This window comes from Tiliqua scincoides, chromosome 4, assembly GCF_035046505.1.
Source record: "Tiliqua scincoides isolate rTilSci1 chromosome 4, rTilSci1.hap2, whole genome shotgun sequence".
Lineage (NCBI taxonomy): Eukaryota > Metazoa > Chordata > Lepidosauria > Squamata > Scincidae > Tiliqua > Tiliqua scincoides.
In genome coordinates, this window is record NC_089824.1 from 108,701,486 (window position 1) to 108,706,456 (window position 4,971).

General features: G+C 43.1%; 1 pseudogene; it reads right to left on the reverse strand.

The window, feature by feature from the left end:
- Positions 1 to 4,398: 4,398 nt before the first annotated feature.
- On the reverse strand, positions 4,399 to 4,518 carry LOC136649953 (5S ribosomal RNA; annotated as a pseudogene).
- Between the last annotated feature and the right edge of the window lie 453 nt (positions 4,519 to 4,971).

Here is a 4,971-nt window from a genome sequence, read left to right on the forward strand (position 1 = left end):
TAAAATAAATCAACATTGGTATGAATGTGGTTGCAACTGAGTGGACTGAAGGAAGGCAGTCCTGCAACTTCTAATGTGCAACAATCAAAGGGCATCAAAGCCCATCCTGCTTGAATGATCCCAGGCATCTGCATACAGTATTCTTGGAAAAATACTATAGGGTTATTCCATGAGGAATGGTGAAATTGAACTGAATTGCATCCATTCAATCCAATTTATATTTATGTCTAAAGGAGCACCTACATGGTCTGAATGGGCTGAAGGGCTAAGTGGTACACAGGTCTCATTTGTTTTCATGATAAACTGGAACAGCTCACATTATAGCAAACTAAAGTGGTGGGACTTTTCAAAATTATTTTTAAAGAACAAGAGGCACATCAGAGATCCTTCCAATGCCAGTTTCTCCTGGCAACTGCTATGTTTCTGAGACAGCAGCCATCTTTTCTTAACCCCCAGTTCTCCAGACTGAAGCAACATTAAGTACTGTGGGGGGCCAGGGCACATGTTGGCCATTGGGACAAAGATAATGGCAGGAGCTCTGGTGTTCTTTTTAATGTTAAAAGATTTTATAATAGTGAGAGAAAAGTTCAACACTCTGACGTCCTACAAGATAAGCCCCCTACCCCCAGCGTGACATTGAAAAGGTGGGAAATGGAAAATGGGGAAGGGGTTTGAATGAGCTGAACAAGCAAGGTTTTCAGCTCCAGATAGACATAGACACAAAATATTTTCAGCTCCAGAAACAGACACAAAACATTTTTTGTTCGCCTCTAATGTATAGACAATGGTCACCAATATCAAATGAACTAATTGATCAGTAAAGATTAATTATCTTGCCAAGAATGCTGTGGGCCAAACTTGCCTCCACGTTGCCTGCCTCCTACTAAGGCGGTTTCATTTTGCTCAATAGCCAACAGAAACATGAAAACAGAAAAGCTCTGCAGAGTAATATAAACAGAAATGAGGCAGGTTCCACCCTGCCCCAAGGATCTTAACATCTAATTTTTGACAGTAGAGGAGAGAGAAGAGACGGATAGCAAATGACAGAGAAGATGAAGGACTGCAGATTAACACATATAATTCCAAGTACTTGGGCTTTGTTTCAGTTGGCTGAGGGGTCAAAGGATGGGAGAGCCTTAGAATATTAGCGAGGTGGGGCAATAACAGCAGGAGTGTTGGGATTGGAACCTTCAGAAATCAATCAAATTCCAGTTGGAATTGACAACCACTTCTTATAGCACTTTAGATTTACGTTAACATACCGAAAATGGGAAGGATTACTTATGATCTCCTTTGAGATTAAGCACCACATTCATATATCCTCCTATTACACAGACCATCACAGATTTTGCTTCCTTAAACATTACACCAATTCCTGGGTATATTTTGGGTTCCGATTCCAAAAATGGCATCTGTTTTGCCCTATCACATCTAGTTTTGGAGATATAGTATAGTCTCTTTAGTGAATGGTTCAAGCAGCTTCCTCATGAGGAAGCCTTCACCATGGCTTCCTCACGAGGAAGCTGATTGAACCATTCACTAATGAAACTATACCCTATCTCCAAAACTAGATGTGATAGGGCAAAACAGATGCCATTTTTGGAATCAGCACCCCAAATTCATATCAAGCCACCATAAAGTTTGGGAAAAACTTTTCTGACCCTCAATTTTGTAGGCTTTCCCTAACATGAGTAGTTTTCAGGCTCCTTACACAATGAATCAAAGAAAATGCCAAATGGAGAGTTACAGAAATAGATGCTTCCCACAGTTAAGATTTTTTTGCCAGTCATGCATTCCATGAAAATTCTCATCTCCTAAAATGCCTTTTCTATAAAAAGTCCAATTTAGAATTTATTCATACAGAATTCATACTTCCGTTTGGATTAACATTACTAGTCAACATTTTCTCCTTAAACACATGCATTTTAAATAATGAAAGATCTCCAGTTTCAATGACAGCTACCAGGTTATAGTCAAGGTTTTAGTCTATATTCTGCAGAATGACCCAAGCTGCCGAAGTCTGTATAACTCCCACCAAACAGAGAATGGCAAGAAGGAATGATGGCCACAGACAAGGAGGCTCACAAGCCTACCAGATTTCTGGGGAACCTATAAGATGGACTAACAGTGTATCACCTGGAGACTCCATGCAATCTGGAGTAGGGGTCACTGGTGATGCAACAGAAAGCAGGAATGGGGACCAGGAAAAGAACCCTTCATTTTGGGAGGGGGACTGCAGCTCCCCACCACAGTGAAGCAGAATTCCATAGTAAATAGTAGTAAACCTCTGCTAACTGGGCAGATAGGTATGTTTCAAACTGGTGTCCTATTATATGTAGCAGGGGGAGATCTACTACTCCTTTTCATGGTGTCTTTCTCCGTGGCTGTTGCCGGTGTCTCTTTTGCATCTTTTTTAGATTGTGAGCCTCCCCCACCAGAGGAGACAGAAGGCTAAAAAAGGCTAAAAGCCTTTTTAAAAAGGCTAAGAAAGGTCAAGAAAGGTCCCCCTCCCCCAATGCCGGAGGAAACGTAGCAGGAAATGATCAGGCTGGGGGAAAATTGATATTTGTTTGTTGCTGAGGACATGGGGCAAAACTGATGAGTGAATGCCTTTGGAGAAGTGGGGGAATGAATTTTTGCCATAAGATGGGCGGGTGGGAAAAAACTGATACACTTTTGCCTGGTGGGGAGAAATGATGGATCCTATTTTCCTCACAATGTAGAAAGATGGCAACTTCACAACTGAAATATGGCAGGAATGCTTTGTAACTGGCTCTGGAAAAAGAAAACAGATAGATTTCTAACAAGGAGTAGAAACCTGGAGATGGTATTGTTAAAACTTGATGGCGAAAATTTCTTTTTGTTGTTGCTGCTGTTGTCTTATCTTAGTGGGGCCTGGCTACAGGGAAGCTGTGCAGCTGTAGAGGAGTGGCTGTGGGATGAAAATGTACCACTGGCTCCTTGAAAAAGTCCCTACAAGGCCCTGCCTGAGGGCAATGTCAGATTTGGAGTTTCAAAGAGAATTCAGCTGTTTCACAAAAATTCCAATAGATGCACAACGGGGGCTTCTTTTGAGAGCAAGCCTCATTTCAAGATTCTTCAAATGCCTAAAAGGATTTTTAAAAAAGGCCCCAAAATGAAATCCAGGCTTACCCTCATTTATTAATAATGCTATGCGGGGTTGCAGTTGAAACACTACCACCAGACAGATGTTATTCTTATTTCAATACATTTCTGCTAGCGTTTATTTTGTTTGGAAGAGGTTACAGCTTTTACGTATGATTTTTTTCTGACTAACGAAGCCTTCGCCTGAACGTGTGCATTTATCTTTTATGGCTCTTTGATCCCCCATCCCAAGTAGGCTATAAACAGAACAGTAAACGTTCACTGCGATCCCCATTGGCAAAATGATGGCAGAAAAGTATGTCACCTTCATATACAGCAATGGTTCCCAATCTTCAGTTGGGACACTACTCTTTTAAAGAGGGTGACGACCTGCCCAGGGACCCTTAGGCCTGTTAGTATGGTTGGTACTTCCGGCTTTTGCTGCCGCTGCCAAATGCAAACCCCTTTTTTACTCACATGCATTTGGCTGTGGCGGTGGCAGGAGCAGCAGCTAAAACTAGTCGTGTTGAACTAACGGTGCCTACATGTCCCCAGTCACTACCCCCCTTAAGTGTGTAAGCGCCCCAACCTAAAATGCACATGCCTGCCCTGGGGGGTTGCAACCCCCAGGTTGGAAAACACTGGTATAGGGCTTTCTGAGTGTGAGAGGGGCTTCATATGTATTATGTTGACAGAAATCTTACCATAACATTATAAGGCAATGGTTCCCAAACTTTTTAGAGACCTTAGAGACTGCTGCTTCGTGTCTAGAGCTGTAGCTATAATGGTGATTTGGCAGCAATGCTCCGCCCCAAGTGGCTTGTTAATCCCTTGATGCACACAGCCTAATCTGCTCTGCCAGTTTCACAGCCCAACAAAAGTTGGGTCATGACCCACTGGTGGGTCCTAGACCCACAGTTTGGGAACTACTGTTTCGGGTAAGAATTATTATCCTCATATTGCAGTTGAGGCTGAGAGGGAACAGCTTGCTTAAGAGGACACCTAGTGAATTCATGACAGACACTGGCTGTCGCTTCAGTTTATTGTTTTTAGTTGGTCATTTTGCCCTTGATGTGTATGGGACGGGGAGGTCCATGCAATTATGCTTTTCTGCCACTTTCATGAAGCACTTTAAAGCCTGAAGCTTGCTTGAAATGATTTAATGGTTAGTTACTTAACTGGTAGGCTAGAGCTGCAGTCAAGACAGGCCCAAGGCCTCCTGATGCCTGAGGCAGCAGCCAAATTTAAAAAAAAAATGTTTGGCAACCTTCAGTCTCGAAAGACTATGGTATAAGCCTACAGCACCTAGTATTCCCAGGCGGTCTCCCATCCAAGTACTAACCAGGCCTGACCCTGCTTAGCTTCCAAGATCAGACAAGGTTGGGCATGTGCAGGGTAACAGTTGCTATCAGCAGCAAATACTGCCTGCCCTTACCTGATGATGTGCCAGCCTATGCCCCCCCCACTCTCCAGTGTTTTAGCTCAGCACTCCCCACCCTCTACATTTCCTCTTCCTCTCTGTCCCCCTCTTCCGTTTCTAATCCAGGGAGTAGAAAGAGAAGAAGGAGCTGTAGAGGCAAGCAGGTGAACAGAGATGGGCTCTTCCACATCAGCATGGAGCCTGATGTGACCGCTTCTGTTGGCTTCATAGATGAACCATCCCTGGCTGCAGTCACTCTTTTTGAAAAATATTTGCATCTTTGTTTTTTTCCAGAAAGACAATTGGCATTGTGGTGCCCCAGCTTCACAGTTTAGTAGACCTCTTAGACTCAGGCAGCATTTCAATTGGTTTAGACACAACAGCAGCGTTTTTTTTTAAAAGGTGGCAAACAAATATTACAAAGATGTAGAAAGGGGGTTGCCAAG